Genomic DNA, 16,829 nt, shown 5'->3' on the forward strand with positions numbered 1-16,829 from the left:
AACCAATTCACATCTGGTTTCTTCATCTAACATCAACACATATGTTAAAATATACATTGAATCAAATACGTAAGATTTTCAACTTGCGTAAAACTGCTGTTGTGAGCTGACACCCAGTGTACAATCCGCCCAATCCTCATTGCACAAGACAAGGTTCTTTTTTTAAAATTAGCCAATCTCCTGTGACATTGTACATTGTAACCGTAATGTCTTTATGTTGTTCTTCTTGACTTGTCTGCAGACTTTGACATGATTTACTATTCCATCCTCCTCCAAACCCTCTCCACCGTTGATCAACTGGATGGGACTGCACTCACCTGGTTTCAATCTTATCTATCTAACCGTTGCCAGAGAATAGTTTCTCTTCCTACTCCTGCACCGTTAACTCTGGTTCCCCCCCACAAGGATCTATCCTTGGCCCCCTCCTATTTATCATCTACATTGGCAACATCATTCAAAAATACAGCGCCAGTTTCCACACATACGCTGACGACTCCCAGCTTCACCTCACTACCACGTCTCTCCACCCCGTCACGGTCTCTAAATTGTCAGACTGCCTATCCAACATATCGTACTGGATGAGCAGAAATGTTCTCCAATTAAATATTGGGACAACCAAAGCCATTGTTTTCAGTCCCCGTCACCAACTCCGTTCCCCAGCCACTTACTCCATCCCTGTCCTGTCTGAGGCTGATCCAAGCTGTTCACAACCTTGGTGCCATATTTGACCCGGAAATCAGCTTCCAAACATTTATCTGCAGCTTAACTAAGACCACCTAGTTCCAACTCTGTAACATCGATCGTCTCTGACCTGCCTCAGCTCATCCGCTGCTGAAACCCTCATCCATGTCTTTTTATCTTTATTCTTGAATATTCAAACATTCTATCCTACAAACTTGAGGTCATCCAAAACTCGGCAGCCCATGTCCTAACTCGCACCAAGTCCCACTCACCCATCACTCCTGAGCTCGCTGACCTACATTGGCTCCCAGTTAAGCAACGCCTCAATTTGAAAATTCTCATCCTTGTTTTCAAATCTCTCCATGGCCTCGCCCCTCCCTATCTCTGTAATCTCCTCCAGCCCCACAACCCCTCGAGATGTCTGCGCTCCTCTAATTCTGCCCTCCTGAGCATCCCGGATTATAATCGCTCCACCATTGGTGGCCGTGCCTTCTGTTGCCTGGCCCCAAGCTCTGGAACTCCCTGCCTAAACCTCTCCGCCTCTCTACCTCGTTCCTCCTTCAAGATGCTCCTTAACAACAACAACTTGTATTTATATAGTGCCTTTAATGTAAAACGTCCCAAGGCGCTCCACAAGCTCGGTCAAAGAGGTAGGTTTTAGGGAGAGCCTAAAAGGTGTAAAGAGTAGAGAGGTCCCCCGCAACTTTCCTTGTATCTCGGTTCTTTTCTGCTGTTGTCTTTTTTTGTCTGAACTTATTTTTTGTGCACATCAGCTCCCTGCAGAATCTATTCCCTCCTTCACCCTGTCTTGCACTCTTGCTCCTGTTCTGCCCCTCCTGAAAACATTGCAATCTGATGTTTATGTTGCACTCCTGCACAATTCCCAGCCAGGTTTGTCAGTGCTGTTAAATCCGTGCCACCATTGTTTCTCATTCCCTCAGTAAGCCCCACACTCCCAGCATTGACAGACTTTATCTTTTGGCCGTATTTAAAGCTGCTCCTTGCCCTTGTTTATCTGTCCAAGCTCACACTTCCTTTCAGGATTGTTGCTGCACACAACTCATTGATTTGATTTCCCGCTTCTATTCCTTCTCATGCTGTGATTGACCACAAATGGTTTGTTTGTATATTTGGGTCATCCGGTTCAAACTTCCCGCGCGCCCAACCGTCCCCGCCCCGCGCGGGGGCCCCGCCCACCGGCCCCGCCCCGCCCCGCCCCGCGCGGCGCTGGGGACCAATCAGAATGGCGAGTGGATGAGGCGGGAACAGCGGAGCGGCGCCGCGGTTGGAGGCGATGGCGGCCGGTGAGCGGAGGCTGAGCCCGGGCCCGGGCGGGCGGGGAGAGGCTGGGGGCCGGGGCCGGGGCCGGGGCCGGCCTGCAGTGAGCGGGGGGCGGACCCGGGCGGGGGATGGATGGATGGGGTTAGGGGGGAGTGGGCTCCAGGGGCCGAGGTGGTGCGGGGGGGGGGGGGGGAGTGTGTGGCGGCAGTGGGCTGGAGGAGGCAGTGAGCGGGGCGGGGCGGGGCGGGGCGGGGATAAACTCCCTCCAACACTCCCCAGTCAGGGCAGTAACTGCGGCCAATGCCAATAGTTCCCGGGACAACTCCATCTTCCCTCCTGCAGCACACAGGCTCACAGTCCTGGCTGAGAACGTGGGGCCAATCCTTTCAACCCACATCCCAATATGATCGCTTGTATTCGAGCTGTGACAACAATGTGGGGAAGTGAAGTGACATTGAGCCACCTGTGGACCATGGACGGTAACAGGAGACAGCGCGTGTATACAACACATCATCACCATCACAGGCAGTCCCTCGGGATCGGGGGACACTTGCTTCCACTCTAACACTGAGTTGTCAGGTGACGGAACCGTCCAATTGGGGAATGACAGTCTGTGCCACAGGTGGGACACACAGTGGTTGGAGGAAAGGGTGGCTGGGACTGGTTTGCCGCACGCTCCTTCCGCTGCTTGCGCTTGGTTTCTGCACGCTCTCGGCGACGGGACTCGAGGTGCTCAGCGCCCTCCCGGATGCTCTTCCTCCACTTCGGCTGGTCTTTGGCCAGGGACTCCCAGGTGTCAGTGGGGATGTCGCACTTTATCAGGGAGGCTTTGAGGGTGTCCTGGAAACATTTCCTCTGCCCACCTGGGGCTCGCTTGCCGTGTACGACTTCCGAGTAGAGCACTTGATTTGGGAATCCTGTGTCTGGCGTGCGGACAATGTGGCCCGCTCAACGGAGTTGGTCGAGTGTGGTCAGTGCTTCGATGTTGGCCTGATCGAGAACACTGACGGTGCCTCTGTCCTCCCAGGGGATTTGCAGGATCTTGCGGAGATATCGTTGGTGGTATTTCTCCAGCGCTTTGCGGTGTTTACTGTACATAGCCCACGTCTCTGAGCCATACAGGAAGGCGGGTATCGCTACCTCACTGTAGACTATAAGCTTGGTGCCAGATTTGAGGTCCTGGTCTTCAAACAATTTCTTCTTCAGATGACTGAAGGCTGCACTAGAGACGGTGTTGGACCTCGTCATCGATGTCTGCCCTTGCTGATAATAGGCTCCCGAGGTATGGAAAATGGTCCACGTTGTCCAGGGCCGTGCCGTAGACTTTGATGACCGGGACACAGTGCTATGTGGCGGGGTCAGGTTGGTGGAGGACCTTTGTCTTACGGATGTTTAGTGCAAGGCTATGCTTTCGTAGCCTCAATGATGGTGTTGACCATGGCTTGTAGTTCGGCCTCTGAGTGTGCGCAGAAGCAAGCGCAGTACAGTATACTTCATGGTAGAAGACAAAAACATCCCAATAATGGATAATCAAGGGGCTATCAGGAGGAACTGAAAACAATCACTGTCACTAAAGAAGAAGTACTCAGTAAAATAATGGGACTAAAGGTGGATAAGTTCCCTGGATCTGATGGCTTGCATCCTAGGGTCTTAAAAAAAGTGACTGCAGAGATAGTGGATGCATTGGTTGTAATTTAACCAAAATTCCCTGGATTGTGGGAAGGTCCCAGAGGCTGGAAAACTGCAAATGTAATGCCCCTATCTAAAAAAGGAGGCAGACAGAAAGCAGGAAATTATAGACTAGTTAGCCTTACATCTGTCGTTGGCCAAATGCTGGAGTCCATTATTAAGTAAGCAGTAGCAGGACATTTGGAAAAGCATAATTCAATTAAGCAGAGTTAGCATGGTTTCATGAAAGGAAAAACATGTTTGACAAATTTGCTGGAATTCTTTGAGGATGTAACGTGCAGGGTGGTTAAGGGGGAACCAGTGGATGTGTATTTGGATTTCCAGAAGGCATTCGATAAGATGCCACATAAAAGATTACTGCACAAGATAAAAGTTCATGGGGTTGGGGATAATATATTAGCACGGATTGAGAATTAGCTAACTAACAGAAAACAGAGAGATGGGATAAATGGGTCATTTTCCGTTTGGTAAACAATAACTAGTGGGGTGCTGCAGGGATCGGTGCTGGGGCCTCAACTATTTACAATCTATAATAATGATTTGGATGAAGGGATTGAGTGCAATTAAGCCAAGTTTGCTGATGATACAAAGATGGGTGGGAAAGCAAGTTGTGAGGAGGGCACAAAACATCTGCAAAGGGATATAGACAGGCTGAGTGGGCAAAAATTTGTCAGGTGGAGTATAATGTGGGAAAGTGTGAGGTTATCCACTGGCAGAATTTTTTTTTAAAAGCAAATTATAATTTAAATGGAGAAAAATTGCAAAGTGCTGCAGGGATAAAGATGGAGAAGGTAGAATATGAGAATAAATTAGCAAGAAATATAACAACATACAGTAAGAGCTTCTACAGGTATGTCAAAAGGAAACGAGTAGCTAAAGTAAACGTTGGTCCCTTAGAGGATGAGACTCGGGAATTAATAATGGAAAAACAGGGAAATGGCAGAGACTTTGAACAAATATTTTGTATCGGACTTTACAGTAGAGGACACTAAAAACATCCCAATAATTGATAATTGAGCTATTGTGGGGTGGGAGGCGGGGGTAGACTTGAAACAATCACTATCACTAGACCATAAGTTTGGTGCCAGATTTGAGGGCCTAATCTTCGAACACTCTCTTCCTCAGGCGGCCGACGGTTGCACTGGAGGCGGTGTTGAACCTCGTCGTCGATGTCTGCCCTTGCTGATAATAGGCTCCCGAGGTATGGAAAGTGATCCACGTTGTCCAGGGCCGGGCCGTGGATCTTGATAACTGGGGGGCAGTGCTGTGTTGCGGGGTCAGGTTGGTGTAAGGCCAATGCTTTTCGGTGAAGATGTCGACGATGACTTGGAGTTCAGCCTCTGAATGTGCGCAGACACAAGCGTTGTCCACGTACTGTAGTTTGATGAGAGGGTGCGAGACCCGCCCTCCTGTATGGTTCATATACAGTACACACCTCACATCGCTGGAGAAGTAACTCCAGCGATGCCTCCGCAAGATCCTGCAAATCCCCTGAGAGGACAGACGCACCAATGTCAGTGTTCTCGATCAGGCCAACATCCCCAGCATCAAAGCACTGACCACACTCGACCAGCTCCGTTGGCCGGGCCACATTGTTCGCATACCCGACACAAGACTCCCAAATCAAACGCTCTACTTGGAACTCCTACACGGCAAGCGAGCCCCAGGTGGGCAGAGCTTTCTCCTAGAGCTTTACTGGACACTGATGCATTTCTAAACAGCCAAACAAACCTGTTGACAAGCCATTGCTCTTTTACATAGAAACATAGAAACCTACAGCACAGAAGGAGGCCATTCCGACCCATCGTGTCCGTGCCGGCCGACAAAGATCCACACGGCCCTCGGTCAGCAGCCCTGAAGGTTACAGATAAACCTATGAACAATGTGGAAAATCTAAAAAGCCTAACCAGTCCACCCCCACACAACCGCGACACCCCTTTCACCGAAACATTCTATATCCCACCCCAACCGGAGACAGGTGATCTCCTGAGCGAGGCAAAAACCAGATTTTAAAATCCAGGCCAATTGTGGAAAAACAAATCTGGGAAAATTCTTCTCTGACCCATCCAGGCAATCGAAACTTGTCCCGGAGATCACCCTGGCCATATTCGATTCCCTGCAGTATTTGCCATCTTATCTGCGCCATCCAACAAGAGGTTATCCAGTCTAATCCCACTTAGCAGCTGTAGTTCCGTAACCCTGCAGATTACGGCACTTTTAAGTGCCCATCCAAGCACCTTTTAAATGTGGTGAAGGTTTCTGTATCTGTTACGCTCATAAGAAAGTGATACAATTGAGTACTGTATGCAATGAGTAAGTGTGACCCTAGCTCCTTTAATTAAACTCCAGAGTGTCGGTACAACATGGGAGGCCTGCTTATATACAGTGCTCCCAAGGGATGCTGGGATTCCTTGGGACTCCGAACAGGTAGGCCCTCTGCTGGTGGTATGATACAGGTTGCCAAGAGTTACATACATAACAGTATCCACCACCCTTCGGGCATTGAGTTCCAGACCCCCATAACCCTCTGAGTGAAGAAGCCTCCCCTCAAATCCCCTCAGAACCTTCCACCAACCACCTTAAAACTATGCCCGCTCGTAATTGACTCCTCAACCAAGGGAAATAGTTCCTTGGTCTCCACTATATCCAGGCCCCTCAAAATGTTATACACCTCAATGAGGTCTCCTCTCGACCTCCTCTGTTCCAAATGAGAACAAAGCTAGCCTATCCAATCATTTCTCATAGCTAAAATTCTCCAGTCCAGGCAACATCCTCATAAATCTCCTCTGAAGCCTCTAGTGCAATCATATCTTTCCTGTAATGTGGTGACCAGAACTGCACGCAGTACTCCAGCTGTGGCCTAACTAGTGTTTTATACAGTTCAAGCATAGCCTTCCTGCTCTTGTATTCTATGCCTCGGCTAACAAAGGCAAGTATTCCGTGTGCCTTCTTAACCACCTGGCCTGCTATCTTCAGTGATCTGTGGACATGCACTCCTAGGTCCCTCTGTTCCTCTACACCCTTGTGTCCTACCATTTATTGTGTATTCCCTTGCCTTGTTGGCCATCCTCAAATGCATTACTTCACACTTCTCCGGAATGAATTCCATTTGCCACTTTTCTGCCCACCTGACCAGTTTATTGATATCTTCCTGAAGTCTACAACTTCCTTCTTCATTATCAACTATGTTATATATGTAAACTTGTATTTACTCTACAGCCACCAGAGGGCTTATCCCCTGGAGTCCCAAGGGATCCCTTAATCCCTTCGGAGCACAGGTATTTAAGGAGGCCTCACAGGTTGGAGAGGCACTCGGGAGACTTGCAATAAAAGACTAAGGTCACACTTTACTTTGAGCTCACAGTGTTCAATCTGACTCTTTCTCCATACATAACTACTGGCGACGAGATACAGATAGCGAACCCAAAGATGCAGAGAACTGGGCATCCTGGAGTAATTCTCGGAGGGAGATGATTGGGAAACTTTTGTGGAGTGACTCGACCAATACTTCGTGGCCAACGAGCTAGATGGGGAAGAGAACGCTGCCAAATGAAGGGCAACCCTCCTCACCGTCTGGGGCACCAACGTATGACCACGTGAAGAATCTGCTCACCCCAGCGAAACCCACGGAGAAATCATACGATGATTTGTGCACACTGGTCCGAGAGCATTTGAACCCGAAGGAAGACGTTCCGATGGCGAGGTACCGGTTCTACAGCGACAAAAGGTCTGAAGGCCAGGAAGTGGCGAAATATGTCTCCGAGCTAAGACGCCTTGCAGGACATTGCGAATTTGAAGGACATTTGGAGCACATGCTCTGAGACTTTTTCATATTTGGCATTGGCCACGAAAACCATACTTCGCAAACTTTTGACTGTAGAGACCCCAACCTTGAGTAAGGCCATAGCGATAGCCCAGGAGTTCATTGCCACCAGTGACAATACGAAGCAAATCTCTCAGCACACAAGTGCTGCTACAAGTACGCAAATCTCTCAGCACACAAGTGCTGCTACAAGTACTGTAAACAAAGCAATGTTGTTTTTGAATCGTAATGTACAGGGCAGGTCACACACACCTGCAGCTGCACGTCCACAGATGTCTGAGTTCACCATCGAGGGTGATGAATGCAAGGCCATTAACACCTTGTTGGCACTGCGGGGGTAATCATCTTTTCCATTCATGCCGATTCAAAAAGTACGTTTGCAAGGGCTGTGGAACAATGGGACACCTCCAACGAGTGTGCAGGTGAGCTGCAAATCCTGTCAAACTTGCAAACTACCATGTTGCAGAGGAGGACGGATCAACGGAGGATCACGACGAACCAGAGTCTCAGACCGAAGACTCAGAGGTATATGGGGTGCACACATTTACCATGAAGTGTCCCCTGATAATGCTGAATGTTGAACTAAATGAACTCCCGGTGTCAATGGAGCTGGACACGGGCGTGAGCCAGTCCATCATGGGCAAAAAGACTTTCGAAAGATTGTGGTGCAACAAGGCCTCATGGCCAGTTTTAACTCAAGTTTGCATGAAACTAAGAACTTAAACAAAATAACTTATTCCTGTAATCGGCAGTGCTACCGTAAAGGTCTCCTATGATGGAGCAGTGTGCAAGCTACCACTCTGGGTGTTACCAGGCAATGGTCCCACCCTGCTTAGCAGAAGCTGGCTGGGAACGACATGCTGGAACTTGGACAACGTCCGAGCGCTATCGCCTGCTGACGACACTTCATGTGCCCAGGTATTAAACAAGTTTCCTTTGCTGTTCAAACCAGGCATCGGGAAATTCCAAGGAGCAAAAGTGCAGATCCACCTAATTCCGGGGGCTCAACCCATCCATCACAAGGCGAGAGCAGTACCGTACATGATGAGAGAAAGGGTAGAGATCGAGCTAGACCAGCTGCAAAGAGAGGGCATCATTTCACCGATCGACTTCAACGAGAGGGCTACTCCTATCGTCCCAGTCCTCAAAGGAGACAGCACCGTCAGAATCTGGCGATTACAAAGTAACTATCAATCGTTGATCCCTGCAGGACCAATACCCACTACCAACGGCCGACGACCTCTTTGCAATGCTGGCGAGAGGAAAGACGTTCACGAAGCTGGATCTGATTTCAGCCTACATGACGTCGGATCTGGAGGAATCATCGAAGGCCCTCACCTGCATCAACACGCACAAAGGTCTTTTTGTTTATAACACATGCCCGTTTGGAATTCGATCAGCGGTGCCGATATTCCAGAGAAACATGGAAAGCTTACTGAAGTCGGTCCCACACACTGTGGTCTTCCAAGATGACATCTTGGTCACAGGTCGGAACACAGACGAGCATCTGTAGAACCTGGAGGAGGTTCTTAGTCGACTCAACCGCGTGGGGCTCAGGTTAAAATGCTTGAAGTGCATTTTCCTGGTGCCTGAAGTGGAGTTCTTGGGAAGGAGAATCACGGCAGGCGGCATCAGGCCCACCAACGCGAAGACGGAGGCAATCGAGAACGCACCGAAGCTACAGAACGTGACGGAGCTGCGGTCGTTTCTGGGACTCCTGAACTACTTTGGTAACTTCTTACCGGGTCTCAGCACACTGTTCGAACCATTGCATGTCTTACTACGAAAAGGGGACGAATGTGTTTGGGGCAAAAGCCAAGAAAATGCTTTTGTATAAGCGAGAAAATTGTTATGCTCAAACAAATTGCTTGTGTTGCATGATCTATGTAAGCGTTTGGTACTGGCATGTGATGCGTCGCCATATGGCGTCGGTTGGGTACTGCAGAAACCAATGATTTCGGGAAACTGCAACCGGTTGCTTATGCATCCAGGAGTCTGTCTAAGGCTGAGAGAGCCGACAGCATGATTGAAAAAGAAGCGTTGCGTGTGTCTATTGGGTAAAGAAAATGCATCAATACCTGTTTGGGCTAAAATTCTAATTGGAAACTGACCATAAGCCACTTACATCCCTGTATTCCGAGAGTAAAGGGATAAATACCAACGCATCGGACTATCACGTTGTCCGCATACAACTACGCCATCCGCCACAAGCCAGGCACAGAAACTGCGCCGATGCTCTCAGTAGGCTGTCATTTCCCACCACGGGGGTGGAAATGGCGCAGCCCACAGATCTAGCCGTGGTTATGGAAGCATTTGAGAGTGAGCAATCACCTGTCACTGCCCGGCAGATCAAAACCTAGACAAGCCAGGACTCCTTATTATCTCGAGTCAAAAGCTGTGTGCTTCATGGGAGCTGGTCCAGTGTCCCAGTGGAAATGCAGGAAATGATTAAGCCATGGCAGAGGCGCAAGGATGAAATGTCTATACAGGCAGACTGCTTTCTGTGGGGCAATCGAGTAGTGGTCCCCAAGAAGGGCAGAGACCTCCACTGACCTCCACAGTACCCACCCAGGCATCGTAATGATGAAAGCGATAGCCAGATCCCACGTGTGGTGGCCCGGTATTGATGCGGACTTAAAGTTCTGCATTCACAGATTCAATATATGCTCGCAGTTAAGCAATGTACCCAGGGAGGCGCCGCTAAGTTTATGATCTTGACCCTCCAAACTGTGGTCTAGGGTACACGTCAACTATGCAGGTCCATTCTTGGGTAAAATGTTCCTTCTGGTTGTAGACGCGGATTCCAAGTGGATTGAATGTGAGATAATATCGGCGAGCATGTCTGCTGCCACCACTGAAAGTCTGCGGGCCATGTTTGCCACTCACGGCTTACCCGATGTCCTGGTGAGCAACAATGGTACCCATGTTTTACCAGTGCTGAGTTCAAAGAATTCATGACCCGTAACGGGATCAAACATGTCACATCTGCCCCGTTTAAACCAGCATCCAATGGTCAGGCAGAGAGAGCAGTGCAAACCATCAAGCAAGGCTTGAAGAGGGTAACTGCAGACTTGCCTACCCTGCGTCCTGCTTAGCTACCGCACGAGATCCCACTCGCTCACTGGGATCCTACCTGCTGAACTGCTCATGAAAAGAGCACTTAAGACAAGGCTCTCATTAGTTCACCCTGATCTACATGAACAGGTAGAGAGCAGGCGGCTTCAACAAAGTGCATACCATGATAGGGCAAATGTGTCATGCGAGATTGAAATCAATGATCCTGTTTTTGTATTGAATTATGGACAAGGTCCCAAGTGGCTTCCCGGAACTGTCGTGGCCAAAGAGGGGAGTAGGGTGTTTCGGGTCAAACTTTCAAATGAATTCATTCACCGGAAACGCTTGGACCAAATCAAACTCAGATTCACGGACTATCCAGAGCAACCCACCTTGGACCCTACCTTTTTTGACCCCCCCAGCATACACACCAGCGGCAACCGGCACCACGGTTGAGCACGATGCAGAACCCAACACATCAGGCAGCTCAGCAAGGCCAGCTGCACAGCAGCCCTGCGAGGGCCCAACAAATGATTTAACAATATCAGCTTTTACACCGAGACGATCAACCAGGGCAAGAAGGGCCCCAGATCGACTCACGTCGTGAATAGTTACACTATTGACTTTGGGAAGGAGTGTTATTTTTGTAAACTTGTAATTACTCTGTACAGCCACCAGCGGGCTCATCCCCTGGAGTCCCAAGGGATCCCATAAACCCTTGGGAGCACAGGTATTTAAGGAGGCCTCACGGGTTGGAGAGGTACTCTGGAGACCTGCAATAAAAGACTACGGTCACACTTTACTTTGAGCTCACAGTGATCAGCCTGACTCTTTCTCCATACATAACAAACCACACTGCCAATTTTTGTATCATCTGCAAACTTCTTAATCATACCCCCTACATTAAAGTCCAAATCATTGACATATACCACAAAAAGCAAGGGACTGAGTACTGAGCCTTGCGGTGCTCCACTGGAAACAGCCTTCCAGTCACAAAAACACCCATTGGCCATTAATACACTTTGCTTCCTACATCTGAGATTTTTTGGATCCTTTATTTCTTCCTTTTTCCTCAACCATGGATGCCCCTCTATCATGGTTAACATGGCCCTCAACTGTGTCCATTCTATTTCCCTCATTATTCCCCAACCTGCTCGACCTTTCTTCATGTGACAATCCCTTCATCTCAGGAATCAACCTCGTGAACCTTCTTTGAACTGCCTACAATGCAAGTATGTCCTTTCTTAAATAGAGAGCAAATCTGTACGCAGTACTCCAGGCGTGGTCTTACCAACACCCTGTACAGTTGTAGCAGGACTTCCTTACTGTTATAGTCCATCCATTTTGCAATAAAGGCCAACATTCCATTTGCCTTCCTAATTATTTGCTGTACCTGCATGCTATAACCTTTTGTGTTTCATGTACAAGGACCCACAGATCCCTCTGTACCGCAGCATTTTGTAATCTCTCCCCATTTAAATAATAATTTAATATCCTTCAGGACTGGGGCAGCTTGGTCAGTAGTGGTGCTACCGAGCCACTCTTGGTGATGGACATTGGAGTTCCCCACCCAGAGTACATTCTCTGCCCTTGCTGCTCTCAGTGCTTATTCCAAATGGTGTTCAATATTCAAGAGTACTGATTCATCAGCTGAGGGAGGGCAGTCGGTGGTAATCAGCAGGAGGTTTCCTTGCCCATGCTTGACCTGAAACCATGAGACTTCATGAGGTCCTTAGTCAATGTTGAGGACTCCCAGGGCCACTCCCTCCCAACTGTATACCACTATGCCATCACCACAAGTGGTTCTATCCTGCCGGTGGGAGAAGACATACCCAGAGGTGGTGATGGAGGAGCCTGGGACATTGGCTGATAGATTTGATTCCGTGAGTATAACTGTCAGGTTGTTGCTTGACTAGTATGTGGGACAGCTCTCCCAATTTTGGCACAAGTTCCCAGATGTTAGTGAGAAGGACTTTGCAGGGTTGGCTGGGCTGGGTATTCCTTTGTCGTGTCTGAAGCTGGTGCTGAGGTAGATGCTGGGTGGTCTGTCCGGTTTTATTATTATTACTGTTTTTAGAGCCTAGTTAAGAGTTAACCATATTGCTGTGGGACTGGAGTCACATATAGGCTAGACCGGGTAAGGGCGGCAGATTTCCTTCCCGAAAGGACATTAGTTTAGGTTTTTACGACAATCATGGAGTTTCATGGTGACCATTACTGACATTAGCTTTTTATTCCAGATTTTATTTATTTATGTAATTACTGACCGAATGCGATCAAGCTTGACTCCTAAATAGGAGGGTTTTGGGCATGGTTTACCTCAGTGCTGCAAAAGAAGACTTGATGGGTGTTGAGGTGGAATGAGGAGGTGTCAGTCTCTTGATTTGTCCGAAGTTGCCATCGGTGGAAGTAAGCCTCCATTCTCTGTAAACAACTGGTAAGGGTCACTTCGGTGATGGACAGCCTCTCCAGCACTTTATAACTAGTACAGAGGAAGGAGATTGGGCAGTAGCTGGAGGCTTCACAAGTGTTCTTCCCCTGCTTCAGGAGGGCAATTAATTTAGTCTCCCTCCAAACCAGTGGAATTTTACCGGTTGCCAGTACCTCAGAGAAGAAGGAGATCAACCATCTCTTCGCTTTGGGTCCCAGTGCTTTTAAGAATTCGGGATAAACACCATCTGGACCAACAGCTTTTCCAGGTTTGATTGTCGACGGGGTTATTTTTGTACTGACTTAAGACTGGATCAAAATTCTGAAACAAAAGGTAGATGCAATCCATTAACATTTTATTCTGAAGGGTTGGTTTGATTTGGCTTAACTCATTATATTGACATGAATTGCTATATTGGCATCAATCACTAACTTAGTTTGAATTACTATATTTGATATAGTTACCATGTATGTCGAGTTGGAATCCGCTTGAAGATCACTTGATTTCTGTAATTTAAAACAAATGTTTGGAATCAGACTGAATCCATTAACTGAGTCCATGTAGCTTGTCTGTCTCATCGGAGAACTCTGCAATGGGTGGTGTGATCTAATCTGTGAGACAGGCTTCTGAAATGAGGAGAGTAACTCTCTCTGATATTTGCCGTGATACTTCTCCACATGGCTACAGATTGGTACAGGCAGCTTTCTCCGAGGGCCATAGGTGGAATGGCAATATCTGCTCCATCACTCCTCTGAAGCCTGAGGTGGCTCACATGCACCTGATCCTTGGGCCTGAACGTCACTGCGAATATAGCAGATGCTGTAGAGCTTGGTGCCCGATGCAGGGTGTAATAAGCCTGCAGCTGAGCCCCAGTCTGTCAGGTGAGTGAGAGAGGCTTTTAAAATGGATTCTGCTTTTTCACCTACAAAGCACATATATTCTGCTTGTTTCATTTAAAACAGCATGTGTTCTACCTGTTCAAAATAAACCCTGTCCAAGGGCAGTTGTGATAGCTACTGATGTTGCCCCCATAAAGACATGACATAGGATTACATCGGATATATGGCACAGAAACAGGCCATTTGGCCCAACCAGTGCATGCCAGCGTTTATGCTCCACTCGAGCTTCCTTCCATCCTTCCTCATCTAAATTTATCAATATTGCCCTCTATTCCCTTCTCCCTCATATGCTTGTCTGGCCTCCCCTTAAATACATCGATAGTATTCGTTTCAACCACTCCCTGTGGTAGCGAGTTCCACATTCTCACCATTCTCTCGGTAAATAAATTTCTTTTGAATTCCCTATTGGATTTCTTGATGGCTATCTTATATTGATGGCCTCAAGTTATGCTCTTACCCACAAGTGGAAACATTCTCTATCCACTCTATCAAAACCGTTCATAAATTTAAAGCCCTCTGAGACTACCCCTCAGCCGAAGTTTTTCAAGAGAAAAGAGACCTAATCTGTTCATTCATTCTTGATAGGTATACCTTGCATTTCTGGTATCATCCTTGTAAATCTTCTCTGCACCCTCTCCAGTGCCTCTTTATTTCCTTGTTATATGACGACCAGAACTGTACGCAATACTCTAAGGGTTAGAAATTCAATTTTGTTTTAATACCGCTATGACTCTGCTACTGCTACGAGGCCTAACATTCAGGATAAAATGCGCCCAGGGGTAAAAATCGGCGTTGCACAAGGATTCGTGGCGCAAATCGCAAATTTGCTGCAACTTTTCTCCGAGGCCGATACCGCTACGAGTTGGGCCTAGGGAGGGTGGAAAACACCCCCAAAAATTGCAAAAGAATAAAAAAAATCACAAGACACTTAGCTATCGAAAATAATTTAAAAATAAAAACTGTAACTTACCTTTTTTGCAGGTCTTCATACCTACCGCTGTTCCAAGGGCTGCAACGCAGACGGGAGCGCTGAGAACCAGAGGACACAGATTTAAGGTGATTGGCAAAAGAACCAAAGGCAACATGAGGGAAAACTTTTTTACGCAGCGAGTGGTTGGGATATGGAATGCGCTGCCTGAAAGTGGGGTGGAGGCAGATTCAGTTATGGCTTTCAAAAGGGAATTGGATAAGTACCTGAAGGAAAAAAAAATTGCAGGGCTACAGGGAACGGGCGGCTGTGTGGGACGAGCTTAAGTGCTCTTCCAGAGAGCCAGCACAGGCTCAATGGGCCGAATGGCCTCCTGCGCTTTAACTATTCTATGACTCGAATTGGAAAAACTCAGTGTTTCAACTAGTGTACTGTATAAGGGCTTCATTGGGCTTCCTTTTAAGGTAAGATGTTGACACTATGGTCTAAAGGGATGTGGGCATGAAAAACCTCAAACCAGCAGAAGTGTTGTATGCAGGATGCAGAGTAAGGGCTCTACTCTGGTCAGGATCTGCAGAGCTTGTATATTGAGACCACGTTCCCAACAAATAGTTCTGTGTATTTGGACCAATGCAGTGGTGGGAATTGGGAGTTCTCTGTATGAAGGGAGTCCTATGTTACCGGCCTGATAGTTACCTCCTTGGAGAGATGAGGTTTAATCTGTCTTTGGTTTGCATAGAGTTCAGAACCAGTCGGTGCCAATAAAGTCTTGTTGCTGGTTGGTGGTGCTAAATTCTTAAAGGGTAAAAAGCACCTCAGTGATGATTGGGGCTGGTGACCTCTTGGTGCCGACTGATGCTGGTGAGTCCATTGTGTTGGTTGAAGTTGCTGATCCTTCAGTTCTCGGCAATGCTGGTGTTTCTCTAGCACTTGTTCAGTCTTGCTTTGTCCTGAAATGAAGCGTCTAGTTTGGTATTTTCTGGAGGTACATGCTTCTCTGTTGGCAGATCTCAACTCCTTGGGCTTCTGGGAAAACTGAAAAAAGGAAAGCAAGAAATCCAGATAGGTCACTTTAGGCAACAGCATATTTGGTACTTTAGTGTCTCTCAACAATCTAAGGTGTCTGTCTTGGCTCAGTTGGTAGCATTCTCATCTCTGAATCAGAAGGTTGTGTGTTCAACATAAGAACATAAGAATTAGGTACAGGAGTTGGCCATTTGACCCCTCGAGCCTGCTCCGCCATTCAGTAAGATCATTGCTGATCTTCGACCTCGACTCCACTTTCCCGCACTATCCCCATATCCCTCGATTGCCTTAATATCCAAAAATCTATCAATCTCTGTCTTGAACATACTCAACGACTGAGCCTCCACATTCAAGTCTAGAGAACGATCTCTGTGCTGGAACGGACAGGCCCAAAGCTCACCCAATATCGGGCTTCTCATTTACACCAAACCGACGAGCTGCAGACACCTGCTCGGATCTCCCCAGGCAGCACGGCGTTGAAGAGTATTTGAATTTGTGGTTACTGCATCAGGTATAGGTCTCGGGAGAAGGGGATGTGCCCGGGAGAGGGGAGAATCTGGACAGGTAGGTGGATGGGCACTCCTGCACCTGTCGGCTCCACATTCATGAAAGCATTTATTTTAAACTTGCCCTTTTGCTGGTGGCCTCCAGCGGCTCCATTGAGGGGCGCTGGTTAGGCCGCAGGAAGACCTGGTTTTCTTGAATGCAGCCGGCCTGGTGCCAGCTGTGTTCAGGCAAACCAGTTTGGTAAAGGAAGCATCAACCAGGCACTCGGCCCCTGATTTGCAAACGCAAAGGACTAATGGCTGTTTCAGACGTGGGCCTTGGATGCCTCTTTTGATGCCTATACCAATATGGTGGGTGGCGCACACCCAACGTGGAATGTACACGTGCTGCTTGACCACTACACTGGACATTTTGGCGCCCGTTTTATGCCTGTAAAATGGATTCAAAGTCATCGAATTTCTTGGCCCTAATGCTTTAAATACTCCAGAACATTAACAAAAGGCTGGCACT

General features: G+C 47.9%; 1 pseudogene; it reads right to left on the bottom strand.

Annotated features, from left to right (window-relative positions):
* The window catches only part of LOC139245689 (uncharacterized), a 304,862-nt pseudogene that overhangs the window by 167,918 nt on the left and 120,115 nt on the right, over positions 1–16,829 (bottom strand).

The sequence above is a fragment of the Pristiophorus japonicus genome, unplaced genomic scaffold, assembly GCF_044704955.1.
Source record: "Pristiophorus japonicus isolate sPriJap1 unplaced genomic scaffold, sPriJap1.hap1 HAP1_SCAFFOLD_231, whole genome shotgun sequence".
Classification (NCBI taxonomy): Eukaryota; Metazoa; Chordata; class Chondrichthyes; family Pristiophoridae; genus Pristiophorus; species Pristiophorus japonicus.